This window comes from Artemia sp. Qi Xiang Cuo, chromosome 9 (genome assembly GCF_049724085.1).
Source record: "Artemia sp. Qi Xiang Cuo chromosome 9, ASM4972408v1, whole genome shotgun sequence".
Taxonomy (NCBI): Eukaryota; Metazoa; Arthropoda; class Branchiopoda; order Anostraca; family Artemiidae; genus Artemia; species Artemia sp. Qi Xiang Cuo.
In genome coordinates, this window is record NC_142802.1 from 50,803,835 (window position 1) to 50,819,686 (window position 15,852).

Sequence of the window (15,852 nt, forward strand, 5' to 3'; positions counted from 1 at the left end):
AGCTCGTATTTTCTTTCAATATTTAGTTCGGAAGTGATATAAAGTTCAGTTTATCACCCTTGGGCTTAAATGGTGCATGAAACTAAGAAATACTGGACTAAAGCAAGGATGTTCTAGGGTAGACAGAACATTTACATAGAAGTAGCAATCCTATGAACGAAAAACTGGGAACCATCCTTGGTTGTTGGGTCTTTGGAATTGAACAAGAAATCTAAAGTTTTGGTACCTTCTTTTCCCAACTGTGCTTTCTCAGCCTTAGGCAGAGATAGTAATTTCGGAATTTTTCGGGTGGTCTTCGAGTTTTAACTTTTTGTCCTAAATTGACAACGAGCATCAATAATTTTGTAGATATGTATATACATATATTGTTTCTCGAAAATATGTCCGTTTAGGTTTGCAGATAATAGCTTGAGTTTCAAAATTGTTTGTATGATTGAACCGCTCAACTAATTGTGTTTGGTAAATTTTGATCTTATTCACATTTTTCCTCTGTATCTGTCTTTCTCTCTCTTCCTTTATATTTCTTTCTCTCTCTCTAACATTTTATGCTAAATCTGGAAAATGCAAGATAATTTAAGTCATATATCAACAAAAAATTCAATCTTTTCAAACATGAAAAATTTGAAATCATAGACAGGTAGCAAAATGTAAGGAAATGTTGCACAGATTTAGGGGGCTCCAAAATAAGCTTCGCTAGTAGTATAGCAAGCTTGATTAGAGCTTTGTTTGCCTAGTTGCCTATAGCGTTTCCGTTGACAAGTTGCTGGATAAGTATTTGTTGCTGTCTATTTTAAGATTTTTATGCCCCCCCCCCCTGAAATTTTGTCCGACCCGTAAAAAAGAAACAAAAATGAATTTAAGCTGATTTTTATGTATTTTGTAAAAAAAATTCCCCCCCCCCCAAAAAAAAAAATAGCGTCATAAACGAAAATCCGGGATACGCTTCTGGTTGTAGGGTCCTTGGAATTGAACAAGAAATCTACAGTTTTGATACCTTTGTTTTCCAGCTGCATTTTGCTAACCTTTGGTTAAGATAGCCATTTTGGAATTTTTCGGGTCACCTTCGATTCTATATTTTGTCTATATTGACAATAAGCATCAATAGTTGTGTAAATATAGTTGGATATTGTTGTGTAATATTCTTGTCGGTATTGTCGGATGTATAAATATTGTTGTGTAAATTTAAGCGAAGGAAAAGAAACAAAATAAGAAACAGTGTTTATAGTTCTATTAGATTTTAATTTATTTATTTGATTATTTTTTTGCTATAAATCAATATTTATTTTTAACATTGAGTTAATTTTCAAATATTTTTTACTAATTTGATATAGTAAGTCGAATGGTCGTGCTCAAGGCATCACAAGAATAATCTGTTTTACGAAATAGATTAAATTTTGATGATTCATAACTTCAAATAAAATAAAATGCAATAGTTCTAAAAAATAAAAAATCATTTTTAGTGGGTGATTTTAAGAGGCTTAAAATTGCTGTCGCAAAAAGAGTTAAAAAACGGAAACAAAATAAAATTTATTTTCAAATCCAAGAGTCTTGTATTAGTCTCATGTTGCTATTTTTTTCTCGAGAATTGAAGACTGTAAGTTTAAACTGCAATATCTAAGGTTGTTTAATTAGGAGATTCATATTAGGAGGCACTTGCCTGAGCTTAGAAGTATATTTTCCTGATGAGTGTTATTTTTGGAAGAGTGTCATCTGATTATTATGAGAAGTAACCATTACCTGAGTGGTATTGAAAAGTTTCTTTTTCTTTTTCCTGGGCCATTTTTTTAGCTACCATAACTTAAAATGTGGTATTTCACTAACCTGGAGTAATTTGTCAAGAACTATATGAACAAGATTAATCTTTCTGATTAGCTCAAGCGTTGTTGCCAGTTTCAAGAAAAGAACCAGCTAAGATGTTTGTTCTAAGAAAAAACGTTGTTGCCAGTTCCAAGAAAAGAACCAGCCGAGATGCTTTTACGTCAGAATATTTCCTTTTATCAATAACAAGTTAATATAAATTAACAGAAATGTTAAACACTGTTAGTTGATCTGTTGATCTGTAATTCTGTTGCCAGTTTAGAGCGGTTGGCTCTGAAGAATCAATTGTTGCAATTTTAGCCACATTTCTTCCTTCCTTGCTTTATATTCTTCTTTTTCTTCCGGGAACCAGCACTGTCTTTAACTAGCTATTGAAAAGTGAACTCCTATAAGCAAATGAACTTATTAACTTATTCTGTTTAATTAAATTTGCTTCGTTGATGTGACAAGGTATATAGGCCACCATAAAGGTCTTTTTGTTTGTATTTCAACTACAATTATCGTCAACTGTTTTTATTCTATTTGCGATTTACAGTCATTGTCAGAGATTTGAACACTACAAAAATGTATATCAAGAAAATAAATTTTGAAATAACGATAAGTTTTATAATGATTTATTTGGTTCTTCTTTTTTCTTTATTTAAATTTACATATTTTGCATACTGATTGTCATATGCAATGTTTGAATGTTAATGCATTAATAAATTTGTAGTATATATATTTACTTTTACTAATTATCACGTTACAGTATTCACTTTTGTATTAAAGATATTATGTATTATCAGATATTAACTAGTTTAGGACTTTTTTGGCGTGTATTAGTTCATTTACGAGAATATTTGATGTCTGGAGCAGTCTGGAATGTTTGCTGCTTTCATTATTATATAAGTGTTCTAACATAACCAGTCAATTGCTGTAACTCAGTATCTCTAATTGGATTTGAGACTGGGTATATTTTTTCATAGGTAGAATATAGATGGCTGTATTATATTCTCGCGAACTAGGACTATATACTTTGACAACCACATCTGCTCAGCTCACCCTAGGATGCTCACTAAGCATAGAAGACAATTTGCAATATTGATATCTCAAAAAGTATATTTTTCAAAATCTAGGGGGGTACAGAACCTCCCACATCCCTCCCCCTTCCCCAGTTGCAACCTTCCCCTCCTTTCCTCGGTTACCACGACTATCTTACCTGGATTAGAAGTATATATGAAGAAATATGTTTCGGATGATTCTCTGATTATTATGAGAGAAAAGTTTTAAGTGGGTGATTTTAGGAAGATTCTATTTTTCTGATTGTCTTTACTTTTGCCTTAATTCTGTAATTCATTTTTCAAATACCTGAAGCACAAGGCCAGGAATTGTACGAAGAAGGATTGTTGTCCTGACTGGTTCCGTGTTTTTATTGACTCCGAAGAAGGTTACCAGCTAATAGACTTTTTGTAAGTTTATGGATAATTTGTATTGTGACAATGTCTTTGAGATACAGGAATATTGCCCGTTTAGAGAGAGGGGGAGGAGATTGGTGCCCCGGAAATTAGTAGCTGTATGTGAAAATGGTTAAATTGAAGCGAAGGAAAAGAAATAAAATAAGAAATATTGTTTACAGTTCGATTAGATTTATTTATTTGATTATTTCATTGTTATAATTCAATATTTATTTTTTACTTATTTGATATAGTTGTTCAAGGCATCACTATAATTGGTTTTCCGAAATAGAATAAATTGTCATGATTCGTAACTTCAAGTAAAATAAAATGCAATGGTCTTAAAAATAAAAATAAATTTTAAGTGGGCGATTTTACTACTACTACTAATCTCTTTTTACAACCTCCCAGGAAGTTACCATTTCCTTTGAATCTTTCTTAATGACGTCGTCCCACCCCAGACGGGGGCGACCTGCTTTTCGTTTAGCCCTAGACGGTTGGCCGAAAAGGACAATCTTCGGCAATCTGTCATCCGCACAACGTTTCCTAGCCATCTCAACCTTGCTTTCAATATGCCCCTAGAAAGCGGGATTGAACAAAATTTTTCGTACAGCCTACTGTTTGAAATATGGTCAGTCAGCCGGGTACCCAGAACTATCTGCAGGCAATTTCTCTGGAAAACATCTAACAAATCTTCATCCGCTTTTCGGAGCACCCATGGTTCAGAGCCATATTTGACCACTCTCGTCACTGTAGCTTCTAATATTATAATGCTGGTTTCCAGACTTATCTTCCTATTCATCCAAACTTTTCTTAACTGTGAAAAAACACCCTGACCCTAGGTTATCCTACTTTTAACATCTTCACTGCTCCCACTTTCTTTACTAATAATACTACCAAGGTAAATGAATTTTTTTTAATATATTTATTGGATAATTGTGGCGTGCGCGGACCGGTGTTGGATCTAGTTAGATCTTATCTTGATAAGAGAAAGCAACAAATAGGTGGTGGCAATTTCCTCACCGCCTGTTTCTCAGTCTTCGAGGATTGGGGTTCCTCAAGGCTCTGTCCTAGGTCCTCTGATTTTTCTAATTTATATAAATGATCTTCAACACCCTTTGGCTATCCAGTTTCTCAACTCACAATTTTGCTGATGCCACGGCATTTTCACTGTCTGAGAGGTAGGACGAGGAGATGGAGGCAGAACTGGATGCTGGATTTTCTAATGTTCTTGATATCTTGATTGGTGTTCTTCAAATTTTTTTGCTTTGAGTTTATCGAAAACTAATGTCATAATTTACGGCAGAAAGTCAAATATCTGCCCTCGTATTACCCGATTTACTTCTTCAAAGTATCTATTACCAATAACTTGGACTTGTGATTGACGAAAGACTATCTTTTAAAACACATTCAAAATCTACGCTTAAACAGTATGTTGGTTAAATGCAAAGGTTGAAGCATTATTTGCCCTACTTTGCTTAACGAAACATTTATTTTTCTGTGATGCAGCTTAATATTAATTATTGTTTCTAGCATACTTATATACATTTAAAATACATAATAAACCAGCATAGATTTTAAAAGATAAAACCCCAAGAATCGTAAAACTTTTTGTTTCATCACCTATTGTACTTCCAAATAAGTATTCTAGTGCGTCTTTATATGCTTACCCTGATATACGTCAAGTTTCTCCACAATTTTCTTTTGGAGCAATTCTTTTCAAATTCAATTATGAAATTAACAAATTACCGCCACATTACCTCAATCAAAGTTTGGTCTCCCAATCACAAGATTTACATAATTATAACACACGACGTAAAAAGAGTATCTACATTAACAAGTATAGTACTGAAAGATCTAAATTCGCTCCGTTTGTGTCAAAAGCCCTATGCTGGGATGCTCACAAGGATCTTATTGACAAATCTTCTTTTATTCAATTAATAAAAAGGACTCTTTTTATTAATATATAAGGGGCAAATTTCGTTTACTTCAAGATTATATTTAATTTAGCGTCTATTTAATACGACTAAGTTATTTGTATGGTTTGTTGCTTTGGGTGAATGTGGGTCTCTCGGCTATCTTCTAGTATTAATTTATATTTAATAATATTGAATTTTTTCATATTCATTTATGGATCCAGGGCTAGCTGCTACTTTCATTTTATTGTTGTGCTATTGTATCTTTGTCTTCGTGTTGATCTTTGTATTGTAGGGTTATTTGTTATTTTATCTTTGTCTTGGCCTAGTTTTTCGAGCTTGTCTCCCCATGGGCCTATGTCAAATATATGCATGTATATGTAAATAATAAAATTATTGAACTTGAACTTGGAAGCCAAATAGTCACCTTTTAGCTTAAAAAAAAACTCATCGTGGATCCTTTGCTTATTTCTCTTTTTTTCGTCTTTCGAACCGTAATTGAATTGAATAAACTAAATTAGGTTTAAGGTCAGGGCAGCCATATCAAATTATACTATTATACCTTACAACGTTAATAATCTGGAAATTATGCTTTTTATTCTTTAAGACAGCTTTTACTAAATGTTTGACTCGTGTCTACATTTAATTTTAGTCTGTAAAAAACTTCTTTTATTCTTGTGTAAAATATAGTACTCAAAGCAGTATCTGGGGGGAGGGATACCGTCTTTTTCCAACTGTGCTTTCTTAGCCTTAGGCAGAGATAGTAATTTTGGAATTTTTTGGGTGACCTTCGTGTTTCAACTTGTTGTCCTATATTTTGTCTATATTGACAACAAGCATCAATAATTGTGTAGATATGTAAATACATGTATTGTTTTTCAAAAATTAGGTCCGTCCTTTTATTTTTGCAGATAAAAGCTTAAGGCTCAATATTGTTTATATAATTTGAACCGCTCCAACTAATTATATTTTGTAGATTGCGATTTTGTTCATATTTTTTCTCTGTATCGGTCTTACTCTCTTTCTTTATATCTATCTCTGTCTTCCATTCTCTGCTAAATCTGTAAAATGCAAGATAATTAAAGTCATATATAAAAAAATATCAATCTTTTCAAAAGGAAAAATTTGAAATTATAGACCGGTAACAAAAAGGGATGACTAAAGCGAGATGTTGCACACCTTTAGGGGTTCCGAAATAAGCTTTGCTAGTAGTGGAATAAACTTGATAAGAGCTTTGTTTCGCCTAGTTGCCTATAGCGTTTCTGTTGACAAGTTGCCAGATAAGTATTTAACGTTATTTGTTATTATAAGGAGTTTTTAGGTGTTTTAGGGGCAAATCCTATTATTCTCGGATTCCAGTGGGTTTCTAGCCTAATACTACCCAAGGATTTTAAGCCTCTTTAGTTCCTTATTTTGTTTCTAGACACAATGCTCTGGGTAAAGGGAGAATGTGATTCAAGAGACAATGCTCCGTGTTAAGTGAAAACGAGAATCAAGAGACAATGCTATGTGCAAGAGACTGAGACAAACGCGTGAAGAATCTTATCTTAAATTATTAGGGAGCATGGCAAGGGGTATGTATCAGATTAGAAAGAAACGATTCTTGTATTTAGCTATCAAGTCCTTGGACGGTGTAAAAGCGAGTCAAATCCACTCTATATTTAGTCTTTTTTTCGTTTTAGAAAGTAACTATTGCTGGTTTATTCTCCTTTCAATTTAGCCGGGGAACTTATTTAGGCTAAAAAGTGAAAGGCAAAGCAATAATAAACAAATCTGAACAAACGATAGAACAAGTCCATGGACATTGATGGTTCGTAAATCATTGATATTCTTCTCTAGAAAACTTATTTTCAAGAAAAATTTATTATGTGCTCCAATTTATTTTCAAATATCCAAGTCAATAATAGCAAATTTCATAGCTATGGTCTCTCCATATATGGAGTTTTTTACCCTCCACACGGTAATCTTTAGTAAAATCCGAAAGATTAACTCCATATATGGAGTTAATCTTTTGGCTTTTACTAAAGATTACCGTGTGGAGGGTAATGGGTCTTAATAAATTTCTGAAGTAGAAAGGCAGACTAGCCGTAAGTCTTTATTCGGTGCAATACAGAGCCATATCTTAGCTACCCAAGAAACCACTTATTTCTTTGGGGTACCATTTTTGTTCATCTAGATACAGTATTTGACATTAAATTCCTGGAAAGACCAGGAATTTCTTGGTCTGTTTATTTTATTTATGTGTCGTTATTTGTAATCATATAATTAAAATTTTCTTTTGCGCAAGCCCTCTTGGAGCCCTCGGCTCGCGCGCTTGAATGAAATTGTGATCGGACAACTTTCAAGTAGAATAGTCATTCGTGCCTATCCGGGGCCATTTTTTCTTAGTTGTTTTTTCCCAAGAAATTGCAGGAATTTTAACCTACATCCCTCTAGTTATAGCTTAAAACACTTAAATTTGAGTGAAGGAAAAGAAACAGAAATGTTAAATACTGTTAGTTGACCTGTTAATTCTGATTTTATTTATTATAATTTTTCATTGTTATGTCTTTAGTTTTAAAATTCAATTAATTTTAAGCTATTTTTACTATTTTAATTTGGTAAGTTGAATTTACGCGTTCAGGACATATCTAGAATAATTATCCTTACAACATAGGATAAATTGTTATGATTTACAACTTAAAATATACAAAAATGAAAAAGCATAAAATTAATCTTCTCAGAAGCCTTCTCAGTAATCTTCTCAGAAGCCAAATCGGTTTAATCTAAATCTAATGTTATTTTTTATGAATTTTCTTATGTAGCAACTGTTGTGATTGACTGTTAAGCCTAAATGTTTACAGTAAACAAGAAAAAATAAATAAATCTAAAGAGTAAAAGAATAAAAATAAATAAATAAAAAGATTAAAAAAAAACTTTAAAGATGATTTCGAAAAGCCTGTTTATCATTGAGTGATTATTTTATGACTAGTTTTGTAACTTATTTTAAAACATAGGATAAATTATTTTACGCGTTCAGGACATCCCTAGAGATAACTTGTCTTTACAACATAGGATAAATTGATAAAATTTTCAACTTAAAATATACAAAAACGGAAAAAACATAAAAGAAATCCTTTGGCGTAAAAGTCCTTTGTGCTTAATTAGATTTATTTTCAATTCAAAACTCCTATGCTACTTTTATGTAACAATGTACATACAGCCAACCATAAAGGTTTTTTGTTTCTATGTCAACTATAATTATTGTTAACCATTTTTATTCTATTTGCGATTTACAGTCATTGTCAGAGATTTGAACACTACAAATATATATCAAGAAAATAGATTTTGAAATAACGTTGGGTTTTTGAATGATTTGTTTGGTTCTTCTTCTTTTCTTCATTTAAATACATATTTTTGCATACTGATTGTCATATGCAATGTTTGAATGTTAATGCATTGTTAAGTTTATATTTATTTATACTAATTATCACATTACTGTATCTACTTTTGCCTTAAAGATGTTACGTATTATCAGATATTAACTAGTTTAGGGCTTTTTTGGCGTGTATTTGTTGATTTAAGAGAATATTTTATGGCTGGAGTGTCTGGAATGGTTGCTGCGTTCATTATAGTAAATGTTGTAAATTAGTGTTCCTTGAAAATCAATGGGACCAAACAATTGCCGTAAGTCTGTTTTGAACTGGATTTGAGACTGGGTATATTTTTGCATAGGTAGAATATAGATGGCTGTATTCTATTTTCGCGACCCATGACGACGATCTCTGCTCTGCTCACCCTAGGATGCTCACTAATCATAAAAAAAACATTTTCAAATATTGATACCTCAAAAAGAATATTTCTCAAAATCTAGGAGGTTACAGAACCTCCTGCAATTCTCCCCCCTTCCCTAGTTTTTACCTTCCCCTCTTTTCCTCAGTTGACACGACCATCTTACCTGGCTTAGAAGTGTATGTTTATGATGAACTGTGTTTCGGATGAGTCTCTGATTATTATGACAGATAAGTTTCGCCTGAGTGACTCTAGTAAGATTTTTTTTTCTGACTGTCTTTACTTTTACGTTACGTCGATAATTCGTTTTTCAAATACCTGAAGCACGATGCCAGGAATTGTACGAAGAAGGATAGTCATCCTGAATGGTTCCGTGTTTTCGTCGACTCCGAAGAGGTTTACCAGCTAATAGACTTTTGTAAGTTTATGGATAATTCTTATTGTGACTATGTCTATGAAATACAGGAATTTTTCCAGTTTAGAGGTGAAGGGGAGATTGGTGCCCCGTAAATCAGTAGTTGCATGTGAAAATAATTAAATTTAAGCGAAAGAAAAGAAACAAAATAAGATATACTGTTTACATTTCGATTAAAATACAATTTTATTTATTTGATTATTTCATTGTTATAAATCAATATTTATTTTTAACATTTAATTAATTTTCAAATATTTTTTACTAATTTGATAAAGTAGGTGGAATGCTCACGTTCAAGCATCACTAGAATGCTCGGTTTTACGATATAGGATAAATTGTGATGATTCACAACTTCAAATTAAATAAAATCCAATAGTCCTAAAAATAAAAAATCATTTTAAGTTGCTGATTTTAAGGGGCTTAAAATTGCTGTCGCAACAAGAGTTGAAAAACGGAAACAAAATAAAATTTATCTTCAAATCCAGTAGTCTTGTATTAGTCGCAAGTAGCTGTTAGTATTTGTTGGGGTTCCACCCCTGTTTCTTTTCCTTTCAGATAAATGACCTGTTTTCCTTTTCTTAATTACATTTGCTTATAGTATCAAACAGTTCGTGGTAACGAACTGTAAGTAAGGAGCGACCCGGCTCAATGGTAACCGAAACTCTACAAAACGGGTTACGGTGATACCAATAGATACATCAAAAGAATCAGATTTCAATGCTCATTTCAAATATATAACTCACCAAGTTTAGTGCTACCCATCAAAAGTTACGCGCCTGAGAAAATTAGGCTGATTTTCAAAAAAAGGGGGAAAGACCCACTAAAGGCTATAGAACCTTAATGAAAATCACACCATCATATTCAGCGTATCAGAATCCTACTGTAGAGGTTTCAAGCTCCTATCTACAAAAATGTAAAAGTTTGTATTTTTGCCAGAAGAAAGATCACGGATGCGTGTTTATTTGTTTTTTGTTGTTTTTTTCCCAGTGGTGATCGTATCGACCTAGTAGTCCTAGAATATCGAGAGAGGACTGATTCGAACGGAAATTAAAAGTTCTAGAGCCTTTTTAAAGTGACCAAAAAATGGAGGGCAACTAGGCCTCCTCCCACACTCATTTTTTTTCCCAAAGTCACCCGATCAAAATTTTGAGATAGCCATTTTGTTCAACATGGTCGAATTTATGATAAATATGTCTTTTAGGATGACTTAATCCACTTAATTAAAAATTAGGATGACTAATTTTTAACAAAATAAACCCTTTCTAAATTCTAGACACAAATAGTAGCGTTTAATTTTGTTTCATACCTCCTCTAGTTGACCTGAAATGGAAAACTTGACACCATTCGCCAAAAAATCTGCTTAGTTTCTTTGATAGGTTGGATAAACTTACATTATTTTGACTTGGTAAAATTTTAAGAGCAGAAGCAGCCCCGAAAGTTTGAACATAACACCCTCAGTCATTCTTGAGATACTGCTGAGAAGCCTTATTGTGAATTAGCATTAACACAGTGTATTTTGATTTAATCTTAAGGCAACATTTAGTTTTTAAACATAAAGGCAAATGGGAAGGTAGGCGTGGGAGGGGGATTAGTTGCTCTCAAATCACTTTCGACTGTTAAAAAGGACATCGGCCCTTTCCTGTTTCAATCAAAGGAGCCCTTTTTGAAGTTCCTGCAATAGCTCCTTCGATGCGAAGTGCCCTGGTCTAAACAACAGCAACAACAACAAAAAAATCAGACATTATACCCACATCGATCTTAATTATAAAAATTTCAAGCCGTCCAAACACTTTCGACTATTAAGTATGCCTTTCGACTCCCAATCGAATGAGCCCTTTTTGAGTTTCTCCGACAACGCTTTCTCTAAACACCTTATTTGCCCCCAGGGCATAAATTAAAACCCTTACCCAAAGGGCTGTGAGGGTGGCTGTCATCCTCTAAGACATAATTTCCAGAACTTTCAACTACGTCAAACAAAATGGCTATACCAATGGTGGGCGTGAGAGGGGCGTTAGTCACTCTCCCATTACTTTCAACTATGGCCACCCCCAAGCCCTTCTAGAAAAAAAAAGAAAAAAAACCAGAGACAGATCAGTACTGCCCATGCAAAAAAGTCATTTTCCTTGGTGTTCAAGGTGGGAGACTTTAGTTATCCTACGAAAGGTTTTGGACCATGATGTTTCCAATGGTGCACTTTTTATTTCGATTTGAAGCCATTTTCAAGGGGTTTCAGGCTCTTTTTCGAAATCACTATAAATTTTTTTTCTAAATAAACTTACTTCTAAAATTAATCGAATTAATAGTTACCATTCTTGATTAAGGGTTAGATGACAATTTTTTATTACTAGACAGCTTTTTTAAAATCATGTTTTCAACTATTGATTGCTGTGGATTTTGGTTCGGTCATTCATATAAATAAAGCTTTTCAATCATTGTCTATGAAGAGTATTTAGGCCAACTTTTACTAGGCGTAGGCTTTGTATGTTTCTAAGGATGGAATATCCATGGTATAGCAGTATGCCCATTGAAATTCGAAAGATTAGATACGGTAATGTTGAAAAATTAGTTGTCCCAGAGTTTGACCCTGGTGATATATCTAGCCTACTGTATTAGGGCCAAATGGGTGTTACGTGGCACAAAACGGCCGAAAACAACATTTTGATGAGAGATGATATGTCTGTTTGTTTAAAAGATCACTAGAGCTCACACTTTCTGCTGGAATCAGCACATTATAAATTTCAATGTCCTTTGTTTCAGTGTAAGTATGTATTGGATTTGATGGTGTATATTTCATTTAGATTGAACTCCTTTTTCTAAAATTATTGAAACATTTGTTTGTTTTGCCAATAACTTTTCACTTATGGTTTTAGGGGGATTCAATGCCTTAAAGGATCACCCTATCTCGTCCATTACACTCTTTTTTAGTTTGTGTGGCCAAACAAGAACCGATTAGGTGGTTTTTTCACGGCTCGTTATGCAGCTTGGATAAGAAATCCAATAAAAAAAAGAAAAACTAAAGGCTGACACCTAATTTTCCAGAAATGTTTGAAAAAAACATGAAACTTCTTCTGTTCTGGGCCGGAGATAGAGATAATCAGTTTCAACGGAACTTTCATATCTCGAAAGTGTGAATGTTTTTATTTGTTTATTAAAAAGAGCAGAATTTTTTTTCAAGTTCAGTAAAGAGCATTCCCTAGAAACGTTCTAGCATCAGGGTGGATCTAAAGCAAAATCTTTGGGAGGAGGGGTTACTGTGACAAAGGCACCAATAAGCAACGTCTTGGGGGGATAATGCAACAAGGTTGCCAATAGTTGACAAACTTATTTTAAAAAGTGAAAAGCAGAAAAAAACGAGGGATGGGGAGTCAGAAAAAATCTTGGGGCAGGGTTCCCTTCCCAGCCCCCTGGATTTACCTCTGTCTTGCCTACCTGTTGGGAAAACGCTATAAACAAACTCAAATGAAGTATCATTTGAGCAATTTGATAACTTTGGGAGTTCCCTATGGTACTACCCGCTTTGATTACTTTGCCCCCTCCCAGATTTTGAGGCATAAAACTGGTACTGTCTACATAGGAACTCCTGCCAAAATTTCTTTTCAGGAAGGGGCACGTTCGAAGCTTCTTGAGGAACTTAGGCCCGGATGTCCCTCCCTGCATACAACCCCAAAATATAGTGTTTCGAGGTCTCTTTGTTTCTGGATTTAGGATCCTTTGTCCGATAGGGCGAAGGTTCGAATCCGAGTGTACCCAATTATTTGGTTAAAGACGGGGGTCATTGGCATGACTCTGTAAGCTCAGTTTGAGTCAACCCTGCTCTAAATGGGTACCTGGAGAAATCTGGGGAAGGTTACATTGTTAAATTGTTAAATTGATTAAAATGTTAAATAGATTTATTGTAATTAATTGATGTTTATTTAATGATCAATATTCGGTTAGCGCAAACAAAATTTAACTTGGAAGAGTAGCAATTTATATTGTTTTAGGACTTGCAAGGGTTCTTTTATAAAACTGTAAATTTCTACAAACTCCAATTATTGAATAAAGAAACTTGTTCTCTTGAAAATTAATATCTTACTGCATCTTTCTTAAAATATCCTTTCAATTGAATGCATTCAGTCAACAATTCTTTAAAAAAAAATTATATGACGCTATTGCAAATTAACTGTCTAATTTGAAAGATTAAGAGAAACAAGATGTTGAATGACGTCATGACAAGCAAGTCTATTCTGGCTGCAAACCAGGCATATTTGATGACGTCATCTCATGCACATAAATGACGTCACAAAATGTATATAAACGACGGTTTCAGGCAATTTTTACTATTAGGATTTTATATACCGCAAAGCAAACAAGATATCATGTCAACTGAACTTAATAAAGAAGTGACAAAATTTCTGAAGAAGAAAGGTACAAGGCTTCCTGTTGACGAGAAGAGCACAGTAGTGCAGAAAAGAAGTGTCTCTGAATCTACAAGACTTTCCATATTGGAACCTGACGTTAAAACGTTCCATTTGGGAAATGAAAATTTAGCTCAAATAGACAAAAAGACCAACAATTTTTCAAAAATGAAGAAGATGGCTGGTAGTAAACAGATTGATCCATTCGAAAAACTCGACAATGAGCTTGCAGAAATTGCCAACAAAGAATCAAAATTTTACAGATGTCCAGAAATGAAGAAAGCAGTAAGAGCACGGTGGGATGTAATGGATTGTATCCGACGTACAAACTCACTTACAGAAAAATTGAGACAATACCAAAGCCAAACTGGGAGAATAGATTTCGATGGAATTTTATTCAGCTTTTACTATCAAATGGTCAAAATTAGTTCAACCATGACAAACTTGGAAGAAGAAGTGAAAAGGAAGCAACAGATAGAACAAAAAGCAACGAAAAACTTATCCCAGTCTGAGAAAGCGTGGCTTGATGCTAAGAAAGTTGTTGAAACTATGAGCAAAAAAGTTAGTGAAGAGGTTCAGCAAAAGGATTGCCTTGGGCAAAAAACCATGCTCCCAGATAAGAAGAATTCGGATAATTTTTCGGCTGATAGCTCGAATCCGATATTTTTTGTGAATGCAGTCCCTGATATTTCCACTCCAGAACAACCCAGTCTTGAAAATGCTGTTACAAAAGGTTCCATTGTAACAGAAATGCTATTTGACGAAAAATCAGGTGTCAAGATTGAATTAGAAGAGTCCAGTCTAGTGCCTATCCAAGATACTACTCTTCCATTGCCGCTAGTAGAAAATGAAAAAAAGGGAGGTACTATTAATGTTGCTGAAGTATCTTCTAGCCAAGTATTATACTCCGAAATTCTGAAAAAAATCTCACTGAACACCTCCAAAAGCGACTTGAAATCACTTTGAAAGAGCGTGATCACTTCATAGAAGAACTAAGAAAAATCATCGACGACGATTTTTTTATGATGAGAAATCTTTGCCATGAATGTATCAAGCACGAAGGAATTTATGACGTGAATATGGATTACCGTGGATACCTTACAGGATATGGGTGGCTCCCATGGGATGCTAAAAAAGATGGGTCAAGGTTCAGCACAGACAGTGAGAAGTCAGACTTTACTGAACACCTCCTAGAGCAAATTGAAGTAGCTTCAAAAGAGCGTGATCACTTCATAGAAGAACTAAGAAAAATCATCGACGACGACCATTATTTCATGATGAGAATTCTTTGCGATGAATGTATCAAGCACGAAGGAATTTATGACCTGTATATGGAGTACTTTGGCCAATACGGCAGAGATGCTTGGGGAAACCCTCTCTCTTCATCAGCAAGTAAGGCAGAAATTACATAATCAGTATTTAATTTGTTTGTAACAGGGTAGTGAAAATGAAAGGAAAATGAAAGGAAAACAGGAAAATGAAAAAAGGAAGGTACGATTAATGTTGCTGAAGTATCTTCTAGCCAAACATTAAGTAACAGTAACAATGGGTTTATTTAAAAAAAAAAATATATACACCATCGATTCCCTTAAGCAATGCTTGTGCGGGATAAAACACTCCTAATAAATAAAAAAAAACCAAGAAACCAAAAAAAAAGAGAGAAAAAAAAAGAAATAGAAAAAAAACAACATAATTAGAGCTCAACTTACCGGACCCGAAAACCAACGAACCTCCAAACAACACCCAACAAAATTATAATAATTATAATCATATTCAGCTGCAACTAAACCCTCCTCAAAAACAAAACTTAAGTGGCGTGGAAAAATCCATTCAAAATACACACATCAAAACAATGGTTCTTTAGTGACTTACGAAAATCCTGCAAACCCCCAACATTCCTTAAATCCTCTGGCAAACTCTCCCAAACTAACGGAACAACATGGCGAATTGAAAACCTAGACCTAGACGTGACCATAGCTGGTCTTTGCACCAACTGAGAAGATCGTGTCAAATGATCGTGAATTGTAGACGCAAGATTATATTATGCTCCCAAATTCTGAAATAAAATCTCACTGAACACCTCCAAAAGCGACTTGAAATCA

The 15,852-nt window shown here is 33.9% G+C and overlaps 1 pseudogene; it reads left to right on the forward strand.

Annotated features, from left to right (window-relative positions):
• Positions 1-7,156: 7,156 nt before the first annotated feature.
• Positions 7,157-7,208, forward strand: LOC148948768 (U5 spliceosomal RNA; annotated as a pseudogene).
• Positions 7,209-15,852: the final 8,644 nt, after the last annotated feature.